Source organism: Cardiocondyla obscurior, linkage group LG25 (genome assembly GCF_019399895.1).
Source record: "Cardiocondyla obscurior isolate alpha-2009 linkage group LG25, Cobs3.1, whole genome shotgun sequence".
NCBI classification, from domain to species: Eukaryota; Metazoa; Arthropoda; class Insecta; order Hymenoptera; family Formicidae; genus Cardiocondyla; species Cardiocondyla obscurior.
Genome location: NC_091888.1, coordinates 1,818,276 through 1,839,666, shown reverse-complemented (window position 1 = coordinate 1,839,666; position 21,391 = coordinate 1,818,276). Strand labels below are relative to the sequence as shown.

Genomic DNA, 21,391 nt, shown 5'->3' with positions numbered 1-21,391 from the left:
GTTTCGACTGACCGGTTCGTTCTATTTTTGCGCAGCGAGCTTTACGTCGATGTAACGCACGCGTGATAAAAAAGAAAGGGGTGAACATATTGGTTTTTGTATATTAAAACACGAAATGTCGGTGCCATACATATAAATAAAATTCTTTAAAAATAGATTTGACAATAAAAATTTATATTGCGTGGCGTTCTGATTGATTGAGATTTGACTCGAATCCGTAGAATTAAAGTCACTGTTAAATATGTATAAATTAACTTAAATTTAAACCTTTTATTCCGGATTTTAAACAAATTTTAATTATTAATTAATTTAATAACGATTGAATTTTAAACACTATTATATTTGCTTATAAATAAAAATTAAATATTAATTTCCAATTATTAACTTTTAATTTTTGAATTTACGATTGTATTTACCAAGTCATATTTAAATATATTATGCAAAAATATGAATAAAAGAATAAAGGGCTTGTGTTCATTTCTCGAAACAAAAAATACAACAATCAAATATTAAAAAGTGCACATTTTAATTTTAAAATAGGTAATTTATGGTCTCATTGATGACATTACATTGGAAATTATAATAGGAGAAATTTAGTAGAAAAGGATAGTTATAATCAGACTTCAGAAGTTAGTATGAGGGGTTTCTTATATCCACGGTTTTCTCGACAGTAGGTACTGTGATTTATAGTCGACTTGAATCACCGCAAGTAAAGCTTAAAATTGCGACAGTGAATAATTAAATATAATATTCGGTTGTATACAATATCTTAGATATTTTCAGCATCTCTATAATTAATCTTTTTTAATTTTGTTTCAGTCACCTGCCGCTTCGTCAACTCCGCTGCTGCGCATCGGCCGGTGAGTAGCATATACTTTTTATAAAGCGTTTTAATTTCGGGGTTATAAAAATTTGTAGGACAATTAAGCAAAAATTATACACGATTATAAAATAATATATAAATACGTAAAAACAAAATAATATTAATAATAAAAGGATTCGCGTAATTCGTGCGTAAAACACTTAACGACTGATACTAATTATTATATTATACATATATTAATTAACGCGGCACTTCGAAGATGTTACCGAAGCATTACGGTAGTCGTTCGGTATTCTTCTTCACGGCTTTTTTTATGATAGGCTACTCATATTTATTTATTATTAAATATATATTGCAATTATTACAATTCCTTTTAAATAATATATTTTATATAAATATATATTTTATTCTACTTCTTCAAAATTATTCGGTTTATTATAATAGTTTTATATAATGCCATATTTAAAAAAAAAAAAAGGTATATAGCGTCGGCAGATTGTAATTTGCTCTTTGCATTGAAATTCTGAGAAAGACGCAAAGCTTAACCATTTTGACGACCGGCAATAAGAGACTTACAACGAGCTCGGTAATAAGATACTTTACTGTAAGGAGCATCGACTCAGTTTAAGCAATGCTACAACAGTTGAATGTTGAAGGGACTATTTATAATCGTGGTTATATATCTACGCTTGGGAATCCAGCAGATAGAAGGGATTATGGAAAAAACCGATGGTTTTGTTAAAGTGGAACTGGCATGATTCAATTCTGAAAAAGAGAGAAGCTTATATTCTTTATAAATCATTCTACATTTTCTGACGATATTGTGTGTCATTATAGTATTTTATTATTGCCACAATAAAATGCCAGAATTGGCTTTGTAAGGATTTAAAAATTTACAGATAAAATACAAAATTGTCGAGTCTTTTCCTTTGTGCATTCGCGATACAGAAATTGAATTATCCGTGTCGTGTTTTTTTTTTTTTTTTTTTATCGGTTCCTCTTTAAGTTTTTACGAGTGAGTTATTTCGATAATCAGTAGTGAAAAATAATTAGCGCTCCGACGTTCTTTCGGTAATTACGAGGGAGCAGCTGTTTTCTCATTCTTTAATCAAATAATTCACACAGGCGTTTTAGTTGTTCTCCGATTACCTCTCAGGTGACACGTTATAGTTCCCTGTGAGTTACCATAGAAATTCCTTTCACATACCACTTTCATCATAAATTAGAGATCTACAATATCCGCTCGCAAAGCCACTTAAATCCGAAGAGGCTCTTCGGTAGAATCTCTGAACGCGAGGATATTTTTAGTAGAATTCTATGCAACGATCCGAAATGAACGTCAATATGTAGTAATATCCCGTTGCACGATTTTTTATCGTTCAAATTCCAGATCTAAGATTAATTGAACGTCTGAAATATCATATTTTACCGTCATTTTAAAAACTTGGCGTTATTCTTTGATAACTGTTTCCCATCTTCTTTCTTCGACCACGATAAATCAATTTCAACGAAAATGGTTAATTTATAGTTAACTCTCTTTTATTGAAACGTCGTTGGCACTCGGGTGAGCCAACTATATTTGAAATTTAATTTGCATTTATTTCTTATTTTAAAATCGAATTGTGGAAAGAGACAAAGAAAATTAGAACTCACAGTTAGCGCGAATCGTTTCTCAATCTCGAGAAAAATTTGTTAAATTATTCTTAACAAAGCGAGTAAAACCGGTTATATGCGGAGGGAATTTGTTCACAATAGACTAAAATATGCCAGCATACCTCAATTGTATTTCGTATAATTGCCAGTAATTCGAATTACACTGCGGCAGTAGTTGTAAGTATCGAAACGACTTGAGGGAAATAATCGCGAGCTCTTTTTTTTTTTTTTTCAATCGACTTTCAACGAGCTCCCTTTAATCTTTCAATTAATTATGGAACCATCTTAATTATAGTAAAATATTAACATCGAGAAAGGTTATCGTAAGAGCTCTCAAACGAAGGTAAGCACAAACTCGCGCAAGTTTATAACGTTGCTACTAATTACGATACTTCATCTAATTAAAACCGTATATAACTGGTAGTTTACTTGCGGCGACATATAACATACTACCTCCCTATTGTTTTGCGACGAGGTTTTCAACTCGTTAAGTGCATCCGTAGTGCATCTTCCCTTTTTCTCTCTATCTCTCTTTCATAGTTTTTGCTCCTTTGGCAGGATAACAAATGGCTGGAGTTTATTGATTGAACGAATTAAGATTGTTTAAATTAAAAGAGATAAATTTCTTTTACATTCGGCCCTTTGATTATTCTGTGAAATTTACAGAAAAGAATTAACCGTATGAAAGCGGGAGTATTCGCGCGAATGACCGGAAACGCTTTTCTCCCATACAATCTCGTGACGTTTCTCCGGAAACTCGTACAAGTAGATTTCACTACGTGGAAACCGACCAGTCGGTTTCCTTCCTTCGTCCGAGTAATCCAACTGCGAGCGAAGCGATTTCAACGAAAGCTTTTTCCTCAGTCTCGTCTCCTTCATTGACTACGCGGTCGCCAGATTCTCGCCCTGACGTCAATTGAAGGCACTTGTTTATCGCAGGCACTTTGGAACTTCCACTTAGGAACAGAGACCGACCGCCCGATTATTAAATGTTCTCTGAAATTCAATGGTTTCGCGTTGGGCGCTCGCATTCTGTAGTATTAGTTCGACGAGATTGTCGTATTAACCTGCCAGTTAAGGTCGGTCCTGTATATTTTCAGTCCTTTGAACATCAAAAAGTGCAGTCCTGAAAATGCTGCCGGCTGAGTCGTCCTCATTTACGAGTAAATGCACGCTTACATTTTACGAACGGCGTTTTACTTGCCGAAAATATTTTCCTCGTTAGACAGAAAGTCCTTTGCGTATTGAGCGTGTAATATCGCATTATGACCAATCAAGTCTTGTTCAATTGATTTCTGAATCAATCGCGATTAATTGTATTCAATACCATATTAACCCCACGCTTCATAACTTTATATTCACAATTTTTATCTCAACGATATTTTTTTTTTTTTTTTTTTTATTAAAAACAAATATTTATGACAAAGTTTTTAATATTTCTGCTTTAATTAATTTATTTAAAAATCACAATGCAAGTTTTACCATATATTTGTGGCGAGAACATATGAAACAATCGATTGAAAGTAATTAAAAATTTTATATCGCAGAAATTAATTGTGGTGCAATTATATTTAACACTTTCTTGACGCAATTAACTAGATATAAACTTTGAATCATACTAGAAAGCATTTATCATTCCTACCACGTTTATCTGTTTCAATTATGTAGTATAGTAGTTTAATAGCGTCATATTGATACGCTTTGTAACATACATTATTCATTAATATGAAATATTAATCACATTGCGTTTCGCAATTACGCATATTTTGTCTATGTTTATTAATTATCATTTAATTAATTATATCCTCTAATTTAAATTCGCACAACTGCATTATTTATCATACCGTAGTTGTTTTGAGCAGAAAAACATTTGCGGAGGCAAGTTTGTATCAGTAACGCGATTTTGCTTTGACGTAATCCGCGCAAGATGCCGGTCGGTTTACACACCCCTATTCGTATCCATCTTACTTTTACCTTGGCATTATGAAAAAACTTCGTCGTAATCTTCTGTAAATTTGCCCGACTGGAAGTTTCCGCTTGCATAAAATGCGCTCGGCTTTTCCGAACGATGGAACGTAGCTGTACGCGTTTTACGTAGATTAAGCAGAAACTTTGAGGTTGTCAACTTCGTCATAACATTAATACCACCTGCCAACCCAATTTATCTATAAATCTATAGTTTATTATATATTACTTTTTGTATAATAATAACAACAGATTCTACCTTTTAAAATTAACAAAAGTATAAGCATTGCCCATAAAGAGCACTCGGCCAGATCTAATTATTCGATTAAAATTTTTATTCTACGTAATTTATATTTCTTATTTAACTGAAGTATATTTTTTAATTAGATTTACAAGTACAAATTTAATTTTGAAGATTAAGCCGTGGAGTTTCGTGCGCTGTGAAAAGTACAAATATAAGATATCAATTGATGTTTTTATATCAAGAAAGAAAGCGAGAAAGAAAAGGGAAAACCGCTGCGAAATTATAATGAAATAAAAATACAAGTATGAATGGCATTCGAATGGTTACTTATTTTACAGTTGCCGAGGCAACGTTAACGTTTATATTCTTAATATTTCCCTGCAATTTCACACGGTTCTATACGTATTATAAAAAGGCGGAGTCGTCCTAATTTTACGTGACACATATACGGAATTCTGAGCTTTCCGCGGTAATCCGTGCGAGACATTCACTGAGATGCCGGGACGGCGAATTTTATAACATTTTCGAGAGTGAGGCGGTGCATATACAATTTCCAAATATTTAATTTTTGATTATTACGGAACTTTGCACTTGCAAAGTTAATACTTCTAATTCTATTTTATCGTCATTCTTTATTGTTAATAAGATCTGCTTTTGTTGCAACATTTAATTATCGAGAATTTAACGCAAATGTTATTGTTTTGTTCGATAAACATCGTTTTAGTATGCTATTCTCAACAGCTATTTTCAAAATAATCCCCGTTGGCTTATCTGTATAGAGATTAATTTAGGAGCATTACGCCGTACATACTCTTGCTATTATGCAACCGTATTTTTCCCCGTAGCGTCAACTTGGCGGACGAAAACTTTTGAATAAATATACTATGCATGCTAACTAAGCTCTTTCATTCTTTGTCCTACGTCGCGTAAAAAAAAAAAAAAAAAAAAAAATAGCAGGTCATCTACCGTCCAAGGATTTTTATTAATCTCACTGACGACCCACGTTACTACATCTGACATATAATCGCAATAAAAAAAGAAATAAAATTTTCTTAGAAATAACAGTGAGAAAAAAGCGCAAGAAAAAAAACAGATTGAGGCTTCTTGTTTATGTAAGTCGCTATTCTCATGAATCGAAATTCCATTATCATATACCTAATCCCCGCTTCTCGATTTTATATAATCCTTCATTCGCAAGGTTCCCCGATAATAGAAGATTAACTAATTGCCGTTTTATCATACTTGTACATTTACTTCTCGCAGTAAAAAAAAAAAAAGAAAAAATTTCATCTCGCAATAAAAAAAAAAAAAAAGAAAAATGTAATTTATATTAAACGAGTTATCTGATTAATTGTTCTTTTCCTCAGAGGGAAATTTTTCGACGGCAGATTCTTTAATTTCGTGCAGTAATTATAACTTGGCCATTCTTATGCGAATGAGTGACAACCTGAAAGTATCTTCCGCGGCATTTTCGCGCAGACAGGCGCGCTGACCCGGAAAAGGGACAAACTTGAATTACGTTCGCGCGGCTGCTGAACTCCTTACGAGTCTCGCGGATAACGTCTCGGATATTCCATCTCTTCTCTCGGATACCGCCGGTGATCCGCTCACCCGTGATGAGACGTTTTTGGGGCGGCGCGGACCGGGACGTGGGCGGCAGGGCATGATCCCCGATAAGTGATACGTTATCTCTCCTTAATATTTCTTGGATAAACGTACGTCATAACTCTCGTAGTAAGCGGGAAGCCCGCCAGAAAATATCAGTTTAGCTTTATATTCCGATGAAGCGCCGCAACGAGAGCGCGGGCGTATTATAACTCGCGGTTTACGGCGGTCGAATAAGCCGACTCGAGCAGATTTCGTTGCAACTACTACGGGTGCATCGTATACGAGGGTGCCTGTACGCGCGTGTGAACGTGATCGCATCACGTGTACGTGCACATAGGTACCGTACTCGTCTACAGATGCGCCGAGCGCGGTGAAGAAGCTAGATTTCTCCGCCACGCGCACACTCGGCACTTTTTACAAGCCGCATGCACCTGCCTTAAGTTATATTGCGATAAACCGGAAAAATATATACGTGTTTGGGAAGATGTATAGGGTGTAAGGGAATAGGAACAACGCGTGCTACGAGATAGCAGAGAGAATAATTCTAAGCGGGTGGTATACGTCGGTATTTCACGAAGTTTAACCCTACGCCACAGAACAAAGGTTGACGGCCTTTGTTTAAAGTGTATAAGCTGCGTTAATTTTGCTTGATAAATACTCTACGGAAGATAAATCGGCTTTCTTTTTTTACGAGCAAAGTAATCTCGAATACAGTACTTTTTTTTATGGCAATGAAGAGTGCTTTATAGAATCTTCTTTCTTTCCGATAATACGGCTCTGAAAAGGTGATTTATTTTTGCATTACAATTTCCGTGAAATGTATAGAAATGCGCGCTCACGAAATAAGTAGTGCAGAATTAATGCATTGCCACACTGACATTGTTTATAACTTAAATCTCCTGCATTTTTAAATAAAGCGTACGATTATTATTTTATTTTCCAAGATTATTTACTCGGCTAGAATCAAAAATGCGATTACATCGTAATCCGTCTTTCGGTTTTCTGCGGAGATAATATTGACCGCTCTAGTTCGCGCCGGCGGTGGTTGTAAATTACGTTGTGAGACAAGAAAATATGGATCAATAGACCGCGTGCAACATTGTGCGTGTATGTACCGCTTCGCGAGTCCGGCGCAATATGCTGCGATATAATTTCCGCACGATACCGTATAATAACGTGGATAACGTTGCACGGCATAAAGCATACACATTCGCACGATATAAAGATGTTGTAAGAAGCGACGCTTCCTCTTTGCACGTGCATCGTAAGACATAAATTAACTTTTTCGCTCGAGAGCTGTTAAATCATTAAGATGTCGAAAAAAAGTGGTCGAGCGACGAGTGAAAAACGGGATACTTTTTTTTTTTTCCTAATAAAAGAGTATAACGCGCCGTTGATTCTGTTGCGTTGCAAATGTCGCAAGAACTGAATTTAAATCACAAAGTTAGATTTATGATTATAGCGTAATTGAAACAACTATCTGGGCGCAAAAATGCGGAATTCAAGTTGTCTGGTAGATCGTGCGCGCGCCAAAAAAAAAAAAAAGAAAAAAAGAATATTGAATGCAAACCTGCGCGATTTAATCTATGTTGCATTTACGCAGTCGGCATTCGTTTCTCTTATATTTATTGTACCATTTTTACATGAAGCATACCGTGCATATAAATTTTAAAATAGAAACGATGAAGTGCGTGGAATATCGTTGAAAAGTATTATCATCGTGGAATTCGTAGATATATTATGATAGAAGAGGAAGGGTTGATAAAAGGCATAAAATGAATTATGCACATTCCAGAAGCGCGCGGCTAAATTTATATGCATTAAAACCCCATTTTTGGACGTGAACGACATATGTAAAAATGTACTTTACACTAAACTGTAGTTCACGCTTTACCAAATTAATCAAAGTAATTTGTCATAAGGTTAACACATGATTCTGTCATTAAATTAATTATTTTAAGACTTGATAACCAAAAACATATTTCGACAAAAGCGCATATACCTAATGCTGCGAAAACGCACGTGGGCATCGTCATGTTAATTTAAATATGAAACGAGACGGAAACGGGCGTCGAATTACAATGATAACAGAACTTATTAATATGTACTTTAATTGACGTACACATTTTTTCATCGTAACCGGTCGTTTCTTCGATTCCAATACTAATTTCGCGCTGCGTTTTACATTTAGCGCCGAGGTAAATGTAATCCGTCTGTCGTTTTTAAATTGAGAAAACGGGGCGGTATGCAAATCGTCGGATACCGTTTGAAGTGAACATGAAAAACCGCGCGCGCAAAGGATATTTTAGCAATCAGTTTGAGAAGCGGAATATTCGGTACTACCGCATACATATTCTATGCTGCCATTTTAATGACTTTCGTAGCGGCGTATTTAACACACGCGCGGCGTTCGGCGGTTTTTGTTATTTTTGCGGCGTGTACGGCGTATCGTTTATTGTTGCACCTACGCGATCTGTGCCATGCGACAAGACTCGTGCACGAATATTGCCAAGCCCTTTCCGGATGCTGGTATTATCACGTCTCGGAACGCGCTTGCGACAAAAGCTATGCGAGAACACGATCATTCCTCACGAACAGCCATCGAACCGTGCAGTTAATTAATTCCCGTGATTAACAACTCATAAACGGTGGGTATTTATCAGAGTAAACATTTTGCACGATTTATTTGCTCGAAGGGATTGAAAATACGATACGGAACGGAAGTGTTAAATCATCGTGTCGTTACAGTTTGCAGACGATAATCGTTGAATTCAAATATAACTCGCGTTAATCTTTCTCGTTGCTGTAAAAGTTTCACTTACCAATCCAACGTATTCGGAACCGTAAACCGAAGCTGATGTGTACGAGTTAATATCGTGGATATTTTGGGCGTTTGATTTCCTTCTCACAATCTTCAGGGAGTTAACTAGAAAAAATTTAAATTTATTAAATTAAATATTTTTAACTTTGAAAATGTTATATCAAGTACTACAATTATCAAGCTTTCTAAATGTATTTAATATTTAATAATTATTTCAAACATAATTGTAACTTTTTACTTATTTGTGTGTAAGAAATTAATACGCAAGTTTCATATTGTTCGCAACTGCACATCATACCGGTGAATTATTAATTCCCCTTTAGTTTAAATTGAGATAAGGAATCGTGGAAATTATGTAAAGTACAGGGTATTCAGATTTACATAAGTATTTACATTATGACAAAAATATGATATCTCACATGCTCGTTATCTTAAAATGAATGGGCTAGAACAAATAAGCTGAAAGTTTGGCAGATTATTTAATTCTGGAATATGTATATAATTATGATTTTTGAAAAAAGTTTTTTTTTTTTTGCAATAATTTTATACCGCTTGAAGTAAAATAGGATAATGTGAGACGTAATAAATTTTTTATTATTTTAAAGCTGAAGAATTTTTATACAGATTATTAGTTAATTAATCACATACCAGTTATATTAAAAGTACGTAATATTGGAATAATATTCTCATTATTATATCATAATAAAAGAACTTTTTATCTTAAAATTAAAATAATTTAAAATTTGTAAGAATAGGAATATTATTAAAAACATAAAAATATAAAAAGCTTACTGATTATTACGCGTGGAAAATTTATTGACAGTGGTAATATAATTATTTAATTCTAATTGGATTAAAAATTTTTTAATTTAATACTGGCGAAATTACATGAAGTGTGAATAAAATAACATACGTTATTTTCTTGCGTAAAACAATTTGTTAGTAAATATTTAGTAATTTGTGGAATAGGTAGGAGAAATATTTAAGATATTTAACAATATAGACGACCTAGAATGCCATTAGGTAAGATAATTAACGATTGAGAGGCGGATGAGAGAAGACGGGATACGGCCGACGAGGGTTAGTGAGAGCTAAATAGGCGAGAGGAAGTTGAGAGAAACGAGGTTAATCGAACATTCGGTACTGAGGAATTAACTTGGATAATGGGATTGATACCGAGTTGTTCCAATTTTAATAAAATGTAACCGTGCGTATCGGTAGCTTATAAAAGAATTAACCATTAAATTAACTCTCAGTTGTATATGAATGCGCATCGTATTAAATGGTAAATGCACGCGTGCATACGTATCTTAGCCAATATTATGCAATCGTATTTAAATTATAATTAAATTATTAGAACAAGTTGTAAATGGAGCAATATAAACGGATAATAATTAGGTATCGACCGTTTCGCATTTAAGATGTTAAGTTATGCAGAATAGAAAGTTTGGAGGGGAAAAAAAAAAAGATTCAAAGTTTCTCGAAGAAATAACAATACCTCGCTGTCATCTTGACGCGGTTTTGTTACCGTGATTGATGCATGAGACCGTCTCTTCTCGTAGTAGAAAACGGCAACGACGAGAAGGTGAGAAAAGTGCGGCGGGGCCTTTGCGGCGCGCGTCTTTTACAATCTCGCGAGAATAAGTCCCTTTAAAAGCACCGACCGACGCTTTAAAAGCATCGACTCACGGTTTTTTTTTTTTCTTTTCCCCCCTCGAAATAATGCCGGGCGACGTTTCGAGAAGAAAAACGATGGACATTATCATGCTTAGTGGATACCTATCCCGCGTTCTCGCCTCGCGTGAGATATAGATAGAAAGTAAAAGGCGGCCGTGCCGCGGGGACATTAGCCGAATACGCTTTGCGCGCGATATCATAAATCTTGGGGTCGTTATTGCTTTCTTCCCATAATTCCGCTATCGTCGTCGCGAATTTTGCAATCGGCTTACCGGGAAGAGAGCATCGCGTATCATCGCCAATGCCATTTCCATAAATATCCGATCGATCGTAATTATTAATACTTGCCGGAAAATGATTTTCAACGTGCCCATTATTCCGCGCGCGATACGATTTGCTCGGGTGATCGACGATTCCCGCCTTCGATCCTTCTTTTTCTCAGGAGGGTAGGTATATACGTGAGCGTGAAAAGTTCGTTCCACGTCTCCTCCCCAAACTCCGCCGATCGCTATCTTCCAGGCACGAAATCAATTTGTCGCCGGCGAATCGATCTGCATCGCCGGCACGATAGAAGTTTGCTCGTTAAACACTGAACAAATTGCCTCGCACGATTTCGTTGACATGACGATGATACGACACGCACCATGTATTCGGCATTCAAGTTTTTAATCGACGAGTTTTGCTGGAAATAATTCGCGCTCCTACGTTTCATCACATTGCGATATAAAGTTTTTGTATACTTTTTGTGGATTAATTGCAATTATTTCACATCAGAGATGGCACGCTAATTTGTCGTACGAAAAGAAATCGCTTCTATATGGAGTTTTTTTGTTATCGGTGCTAAATTGTATTTTTTTATTTTTATACGGTGGCATTGCTGCTGTTTTTTTTAAATATTTTTTTTACTAGAATTTAGATGAAAAATTATTGTCTTTTCGATTCTATCCTGCTATCCAATTCTATCCTTCTGTATCGGCGGGATTAAACATGGAAACATAATACAAAATTCGAATTGCGGCAGATCCTGGTTGATGAGAAACATTACTCGTTAGAGTGTCTTATTTTCGCGAAAATAGAGCTGTTCGATAATACAATCTCTATCGGTATTCGGTAACAATACGCTCGTTGTATTTTCAATCGCATACTGCATCTCTACTACATTTTCGTAATTCACTCTCTTTCTCTCTGTCTCTCTCTCTCTCTCGTTCGTTCCTGCGACGGTTTCCGCGGGAATTCAATTATTCCTCAGGAATGGCCTGGCCCGTATTTTCGGCAGAACAAATATGTGCATTACCGCGGCACAGTGTGCTTGTCACTTGCACAGAATTACATTAATTTACCCCTCTGCAGGACACAGGCCGCCCGGAATTTGCGGCTCGAAAGAGCCGACGTTGGCAGTTAACTCGCAGTTACTTTCATATTGCACATACTTTTAAATCTCGCAAGAAAGAATCAGATATTTTGTAATTTGTAGTTTATTTATATTATACGAAAAAAAGAACTTAATTTACTGAGTTTCAAATTAGAGCACGGCGTATTATTTATTACAGTAAGTATATTATTTCGTATAAAATATATAAAGTAATTTTGCATAAAGTGTAAAACGGTAATTTACTTGTAAAGTGTTGTGCTTGTATCGCTAATTAGGCATCGCGATCGTTAGACGTACGCATTAGATTATTAATTTATGACCATGCGGGATTGAAACTGCTTCAGGGTGAGTTCGTGATTAACTCATCGTTAATATGCAATTGACCTACAATCAAAAGCAGAACTGTGACATCTGTAACATAAGAGGTCAGCTGCAATCGACTTAGTTAATGACGACACAAATGCGAGGATTTATGCGGGTTAAGCAACGTGCGAAATCCTACCGTTTGCAGTGCCTTATCCGGTAAATGATGCAAATATTCCTTGATGAATAGTATAATTAGTGCAGTCTCTGCTCATTTCCGGCCCATTGACTAAACGAGGTAGTGTCGAAAATTACTTTCACAAAATGCGCGTTGCAATAATATTACAAATTTGAGTTAGAAAAACGTTTTATACTTTTTTTTTTTCACAAAAAGCTTAGAATCAAAGTATAATTATTTATACTAATAATTTTTCCTTTTAATTTCAATTGATTCTAAAATTTTTATTTTGCGTTGCGAAATGCGCGAGATCAAGATAAAATAAAACTTGAAGATCCAATAAATACGAATACTTTTAGCGATGCGCGTGCATATTGTTTTTTTTTATGCTTCATATAATCTTTGCGAACCGAAGTCGATTTTCCCCTTCGGCTTTTAAGCACCCAAGACGTAAATGTCACTCCTCATTGCAAGTGATGCGTCGAGACCATCGATAGTGTCGTAATGGCATTTCGAACGGTCGATATATTTTCACCTATTCTCTCGTCGTTAAAAATCGAACTTACCGTTTCTCTAGCCCGCGTCTCGAAAATTACCATATTATAGAATTAGCAGGTTTAATCATAACGTTGCTAGGTTTACGACGAATAGTCAGCCTCCACTCTCGTGGCGCCTTTAATTCGATAAATTTGTCGACTCCATTTTCTGTCGACGCGAAAGCTTTTAGAGATGATTTTTCCGGAATTAAGGTTTTGCTTGTATGTATTGGACGCAGGCATCCATAATTCAAAGCAAACTCCGAATAATTAAGGAGAGCCTTAACACGCTTATGAAAAGTACCGTAGTAAGTTTGCTAACGCGATTTTCTTACACGCCGGGTAGCTTTAGGCTCGCAATCCTACTCCAAAACTGTGTCTCTTTCGTGTAAAAGCACATCTTTCTCATTTATTCAAAGTTGTATATACTTTACGTAGTGCACATACACTCGCATTATTATTAACATGCGTACATGCTTGCACATATCTGTGTGTCACATTTCTTTCATTTTAATTAACTTATAATGCAAATTAAGGTACATATGTTTTAAGAAAATTAATAAATTAATTAAAAATAAATTTTTATAAGATCAGTAATTTACTTTTTTTCATAAAATTAGTTATACGTGTCTTCTAGTGAAACTAATCTAATAAAAAACATTTAAATAATAAATAACGAAATATTTAAGTAGGTTGCAAAATACAATTTTCTAGAGAATTAATTATGTTCGAAATTTTAATAAACAGAACATTTGGAAAAAAAAATTCTTTTCCGTTTTAATCACATTTTCTGTTAAAAACATTTTGTTGAATACTAAAGTTTTCATTTGCGCGAAACAATGAGTAATATATTAGCAATTTCTCGACAGATTTATATCTCTCAGGGAAGTATAAAATCGCGACAGCAGCTTGCAATCATAAAGCGCACAGAGCACTGTCATAAAGCAGCGGCGTCGAAATCGCGAAAGTAAGTAACGATCGTGATATTTGATTGTCGATTTATTTGAATAGCCCCGACGCGACGTCGACCGCAGCTAAAATTGCTAGTGGAAAACCGCGTTATATAATGTTTCTAAAATGCATAATTTTAAAACTCTGCGCGCATCTATTTCTGCGATGTGAAATATTATTGCTTATCCAATTCAAATTAGAGAGCTGAACGAAAACGCTGCGAAAGGTTATGCGTTCTAATTTTGCCAGGCAATGCCTTTTCGCGACCGAAATTACAAACATATCGGAATTAACGGGCATTGTGCCGTCGACAAAAAACTGTAATCATTTTAAATTTATATAAAGTTATTGTTCTCTCGGCTTCTTCGTTTCGACCAGGCATTTTAGATGCGCTTTATGTGTGCGTATGGCTGCACGCATTGGGAGTATACGTCTCACTATTCTGAGCGACACAATGGGCGCGACGGTACGTGCTATTAGATCACGGAATAATCATCGTCCTAGGCGGAGGACAGTACTAGGTGAATCCATCGTGATTGAATCGTGGTGCTCAATCAGAATGTCCATAATCCAGACACGAGAATCAACGCGCAGGGTATCCTCTCCCGTGCTTAGAAGAAGCTAGAAAATATTATCTTTCGCTACGAACCCTTCGTTGGGCGAATCCGTCTCCCTCCCCTCCTCCTCCCCCGACGTCTTTGTAGGGCTTTCTTTTATATTTTCTAGACGAAATGAAGACAGTAGAAAAGATCGCCTGCTAGAGGAACATAGAGGGTAAAAGACGATGATACCCTTGTGCGTTGAAGGCTCTTGCTTCTAAACTTGCTGTTTCCACAAGACGGTGAGATCCGAGATTAAAATCGTGTTCCATCCCCCCGCGGGGCGACGTCTAAGCTAGGGTAAATCACGTGGAATAAATGAAGTTGTAATCATGTCATCGTAGTACAGATTGATCTCTGTTGGATGTAACAAGCTTTGCTTAAAGCTTCCTTAAACGTAAACTATAAATGTGCTTTTCGTAATAAGATATAGAGACTATAAGGTAGATATTTTGTGCGATGAGAAGCTTGAAATGCAATTTAGAACATTAAATTATTAACAGTATTAGTGCATTAATTGCGAAAATTACGGGCACTGTTATTGAGTAATAATATCGTGGGACATTGTTTTAAAAACGTATTAAGTTAAATAAAATACTTTTGAAATATAAATAAAAGTCGCAGCGTAATAAACAGCGTATAGAAATATGTGCATATTTCAAGAAGGAAAGGTTGTATTTTTACAAAGATGTCGAAAAGCATTTCGGATAGATACTGTCGGGAGAAAATAGAATCGTAATCAGAAAGGAAAATTTACTTTGACGTCTTCTGATATTTGATGCCGCGGTCGAAGGTGGGGTATATCATAAATAGAAGCCATGTTTTTCTATCATAATGGAAAGCTTCCGGAAAAGACGTAAACCCTGAAGTATCGAGAAAATGCGCGATTGAAAACCGACAAATTTTATTGCATAACTTTAGTTGAGATGAAGTTAAGGACTTTGGGTAAGAAAAAATTTTTTTTTTTTTAAATTGACACTTAACTTGCATATGGAAAGCGTTTTTTGATCCTTTTATGCCGTACGCGAGAATATGCGAGGAGAATAATATTTAACCTTCGTGAAGTTTCGTAAGATCGTAAACGTTACGTGAGCTTCTCTCACAAATTTGAATTCCATAAAATATTCGTCGACAAAGTGAATGAGAGAGAGAGAGAAAGAGAGAGTGTGTGTGTGCCGCAGTTTCATTCTACAGATTTATTCATATTTTATTTCCATCGAATTAACATGAAAATTACTTGCTAAGAATAACTGAACATATATTTAGAACAATGCAAATAATATACCACATTAACTAATAATAATTATTTAATATCTATTTATTCGTTCAATTTTTGATTTCAATTTTGCGTTGCACAGAATATATCTATTAAGTTAAAAAAAAAAATCTTTTACATTGAGTATTATTTTCAAATAAAAAAGCCAAACTATTAATTTCGCGTTTTTGTTTTATTATAAAGTTAATGATTAAAAAAATTGTTAGCATAATGGTTGAATCATTTTAAATTATTTTTATTTTAATGATTTGCAATTCTTTTCACTTTGATAACAATATTAGTCAATTTATTATACGTTTTTAAGACTAGCCTGCAGTTAATTATTTTATAATTATTATGAATGACTTGGGAAATTATCAATATACTCGCAACAACGATTAATAAATCGTATCTACTCTACTTCCCTAAGGTGGCGATATATCGCGCATTTACGAGCGGTCGGCACTTTCGCGCATTTATCATAATAGCAGTCGGGTGACTAACTTCCCGACTAATTTCGGGCACGCTATTAACACCTGTGGGTTCGCAGTTCACCGACGAGCGGGAAGAAATTGCGCAAAAGGTTTATCGTTCTGTGCAAACGGACACAGTACCGCGCAACGACGTTACGGAACTTTCGGGGGCGGTACGAAAATTTTACGCCGGGATAAGAAATAGGGCTGGAAATTCGTTAAACCGGACTTTCATGGCAGGGATTAAGTTTTGAGCGGCACACCGACACGTAAACGTCCCAAACTGGCGCACGTCGACGCGATTCGGGTCACCGCTTGCGTTTCCACAGAACCAAAAACTTCCGTCGCATAGGAAAATAGCGGGCTAATATCTCACGACCTCCATTAGCGTTATTCTTCCCTTCGTTCCTGACGCGCCCTGCTGCGCTTTTTGCCAATGAGTGCCACCATCCGCAATCAAATAATGAAACACGCGCTTCGTCGCGTGTACGAATAGTTGAAATCACGATGGCATATAAATCTAAACAATGCATACAACCCCGGAACTGCAGCGAAGAATATTTTTCCTTATTATATTGCACGATTGAATGAATGAATGAATGAATGAGTGCTTTTATTAGCTCCCGACGCTATGGGGTATCACGAACTTTCGCGTTAACCGCACTTGTTCTATCTTCGATGAATTGTAATTTATTCCATTATTAACATTTCGCATTTTACTTTAAAATTATTCCCTTTTTAAATCACCCTGCTTCATTCAGTTTCCCTTGCTCTGCCTGGCGGTTACAAAAAGGTGAATTTTTTTTTTAACAATCTTATATCTAATTATTATTTTAATTACGCGCAACAATCACGATGAGATTTTAAATCGCATTAATTATAGTATACTTATTAAAACATGTTTGAACGTCCGATGAGGATAACTTTGCATCGCCCGATGCTCTTAACAAACTCCTAGGTATCGAGTCAAAATTTATTTCGAAGACGCGGAACAAAAATATCACGACGCTAAGATAAATGGAAATACATACATTTATCTATCCGCTTGCGGGATCGTTATCGGTCATCGTTCTCCGTCGGCGAGAAATATTTCGAGATATCGGGCGGACGCGATAGATTGATTAGCTCTGGTGATTGTGGGTGAAATTTTCACGCCTGAATTTATTACGCACCGCGCGGGAGGGTGGTGGAGAAAGGGGGGAAAAAAAGTGAAGAAGGCCGAATAAAATACGCGCGAAACAGCTGGCTCTGCGCCGAAGTGGATTTATTTGGGCGTTCAATCTTCATTTTGGTTTCGTGACGCTCGTACCGCCCTTCGCTGCGAGCTGCATCGCTGACACGCGGAAAACGCGTACGCGCGACTCCGGCGTCGCAAACGACGTTTCCTGCAATAAGGGTGGGAAAATGGCGGAGAAGCCGACTGTTACATCGGGCATAGTAGGTACTGATGTTACAAGGATTTGAACGGGTAACACGCTGCTTCGCCAGCAACTACGTATCTGCGCTATCTGCTTAACGCGGCAGCGGAAACGAGGTTTTCCTATGACGTAAACGGCACCATTCTACGCTCCGCAGAACAAATTCTCCGCCGCTTATATCGATGTTTTTATTTAAAAAATCAACCGAGACGTTGCAGCGCAGCGTAATATAGTGAATAAAAAGACAAATATTCTTGGAAAATATTTTCTGCTGTTTTAAGATTAGAAATACAGAGTAAAGTAGACTAATCTAACTAAATCTAGCGGAAGGAATTGAACAAAATAAACTTTAACAACGGTCGGTGGCGTTTGTGGTTTCATTTTGACGTTACATTCCGTCTACGTTTCTGTTGTAACTTCGTAAGTTCTTTACGGCTTGTTATAATTATAAATCGAAAATTGCAAGAATACCCGGGCATTTATAAAGTATACCGGATGTTAAGCGGTTAGCGCAGATACTCGGAGACCACCCAGCATCTCAAATAATGTATCGTAAGAACCTTCGCTCGATCGAGGACCGAAGAAGGCTGGATTATGTGAACGGAATTTAACGAGAGTGGAGTCGCAATGAAAAACGTAATAATGTCGAGTGAGATTGAAACGGAGAGGTCTTAGGTCCCGGTGGAGAAGACCGGGGAGTGACACGAGAGCTGGGTGGTGAAGGGAGAAGGGATGCCGCGCGAACGTCCATCCGATCCATTATGCGAAGTCGTTTTGAGCGAAGAGCAGAATCTAGTAATCCAGGAAGCGTATTCGCACGTTGACTTTTTGAATGGCGAAGGTGCATCGCGCGAATCGCGTTTCGACGTGACATCGAAAAACGGAGACGCGAAAAAGACGGCTGACGAGAAAAATAAAAGAGAAAGAGGAGGAAAAAAAAAAAAGAAAAACATCGTGGAAAAAAATATACCATCACGCACGTTTCGAAGATGGTCCGCGTCGGGATCGTAAATGCCCTCGGCGATGTACGTCTGACAGAATGATGTATAATCTCACTTATGGGTATCGTACCCTCTATCTACCCTGCATTCCCGGATGCCGGCGTGTTTGCGCGTCCGTCGCATTTTTTTTCCACGCGTTTCGTTTGTTTCTCCGTTGAGGGTGAATAGATTAGGTCTCTATCTGCACTGATTCGCATAACTTGCGGGAGGGAAGAGATTAAAACAGATTAATTTTAATATTATCGCGTTACCCATCCTTTAAAGCAGCTTTCGATTTGCAAAAGTATTCTCAAATTATCATTTAATATTTTTAATCGACTCGGTTTTTATTATACAAACGCTCACGATACCCATTTAAGATTTACCGTTTCGTATACCTGACACTTTGTGCAACTTTTTTTTTTTACCGTGACATTTCAGTAGACGTCATAATGTTTTACTACAGGGTGATACGTGTAACACAATACTTGGAAGTTTGAGCAGTACGCGTTAATTCGATACGCGATACATTCGTCGCGTATAACAGGATACATATTGCAAACGCGCTGCATACTGAAATTTCTATGATACTCATATTTTTAATTTTCCGTAATTACTACAAACTCTCTCCAATGTCGCTATGCAGGCGACGACGTTCCACATATAAAGCTAACTTATACATCTCTCTCTTCAGAGACTATGCACCAAATTACTTTCCTGGAAATATATCTCATACGGGGAAAGCTGAAAGTAAAGTTTGGTATCTTCCACCGGCAAGGCAAAGCGATAAAGCCGAAATGGGAAGCTTACCTTCCGATATAATTGCAGAATCAGCAAATTACGAGCTTAGAAATTGCGCCAGTAAAATCACTCGATAATTGTTCTCGATTAAAGTTAAGTAAAATTAATGTGCGCACAAAAGCGTTAATGGTTGGAGAAATGCTTTTGAGGAATACTTTTTTAAATAACTAAAGGATATATTTCTTACGTTAATTTTTTGTTAATACATTCGTTTACAGCTAATGACTTATTTAGATTTTCTTTCAATGAATATTCGTAAGATTGGGCAACGCTCTGTAACTTGGAAACTTTTTGTCAGATTATTTACTTTAACGAACGCTCGCATATTTGCATATTCGTGGTGCCTCGGCCTCGTCTGCGGAATCTCGTCGGTGATTTTCCCAAAGTGATATCACTTGGCAAGAAATCTACTCTATACCATTTCGTGATAATGTATTTCGAATCGTTTGGCAGACGGCTCAGCCGATAGCAGCGTGCTACTTGGAAACGTAAACGACGTAATTTGATTAACGACGACAACCCGCATCCAGGATCTATCGCTGGTTTCCTGTCTCGTAGATAGACATTCGCGATTGTAGTCGTCTCCCGTTACAGGCGCGTCGAAAATTATAATAATGATGGTTATGACAGTCCCGATTGTAATATCGGTCAAGAAGAATTTTAATATCCAGTATCCAACATTTATCGAGAAAAGAAAAATATTCTAGATTATTATTATTAATTTGTCCACTGATATGAAACTCTAGATATTTTTATATAAAGCTTTAGCAAAAAGAAAAAAAAAGATTTATAATATTCACAATTTTTTAGATTTATTTTTGAAAATTTCTTTTACATGGTTTTTTTTTTCAATATTACGAAATTTCTGTTCGTGAATTTGACATATTTTTTGTTTCGAATGTGAATAATTACGAATCTGTCATAAGGGGGAAAAAACTTGTAAAATACGTAATATTCGCATTTTACAAATTCCATGCTTGCAAGTATTTATTTGTTTACTATTTCCGCACAAAGGCAGGATTTTTTAAAACCGTACTGCATGAATTGCTAGTAATAAATACGATTCGTTCTTCTGTTCATATGGACATATGAAATTTCATATTTGTCACAAAAATAATTATCGATTACTAAATGGAAGAAATAATGTATCGTACTAACAGTAACTCTTTTACATAATTTTTAAATTTAATTTAACAAAACTTTAAACAAAATTAAAATATATAATTTAACGAAATAGTAATTTCTTCGCGTAAATTAAATAAAAAAGAAGTTTTTACGCGTTATTAATACTAGGACGGATTAATTATGGAAAGAAAATAAAATATTTAATTTTTTATCTTTTCCTTCGTATCATATATACGTCTGCTGAATATCTAAGCCGTATTGCAATTATTTACACGTAAATTGTTCGCGAAGTGAAATTGAAATGCGTCAAGTACATGCCATCAAACAACTTTATCGTGGCCAGCTGTCGAGAGATTTTGTTCACCGCGTCATTAAGAATTTATAATTGAAATCGCCAGAATCAATAACGGTTCTAGTCGTGTTGCGAGGTAAATTGAAGCAAAAATGCCAGGTGTACATGTCGGTTAAAGTGTTGATGTACGTGCTCAAGTATTGCAACACTGCCTTGCCACACTCGCGTTGCGCAGAAAATACTTATATATTTTTAATATAATGTAATGTTTGCCAATAATTCTTTTACGCTGGATATTATAATTCACGCGCCATTTA

At 36.2% G+C, this 21,391-nt stretch overlaps 1 protein-coding gene and 1 long non-coding RNA gene across 7 annotated transcripts in view; one reads left to right on the top strand and one right to left on the bottom strand.

Moving 5' to 3' along the window:
• 5-ht1 (serotonin receptor) overlaps nucleotides 1-21,391 on the bottom strand; it is a 100,763-nt gene that overhangs the window by 49,651 nt on the left and 29,721 nt on the right. For 4 of the 5 annotated variants that reach the window (XM_070672301.1, XM_070672302.1, XM_070672303.1 and 1 more), the window contains exon 3: nucleotides 9,116-9,219. The exons of the other annotated variant lie outside the window; for it this stretch is intronic. The gene's annotated coding sequence lies outside the window, so the exon portion shown is untranslated. The remainder of the gene's footprint in view (nucleotides 1-9,115; nucleotides 9,220-21,391) is intronic. 5 annotated transcript variants of the gene reach the window in all.
• Nucleotides 819-21,391, top strand: part of LOC139111799 (uncharacterized) — a 70,258-nt gene continuing 49,685 nt past the window's right edge. For both annotated transcript variants that reach the window (XR_011547277.1, XR_011547278.1), the window contains exon 1: nucleotides 819-860. This is a non-coding gene — a long non-coding RNA (uncharacterized lncRNA). The remainder of the gene's footprint in view (nucleotides 861-21,391) is intronic.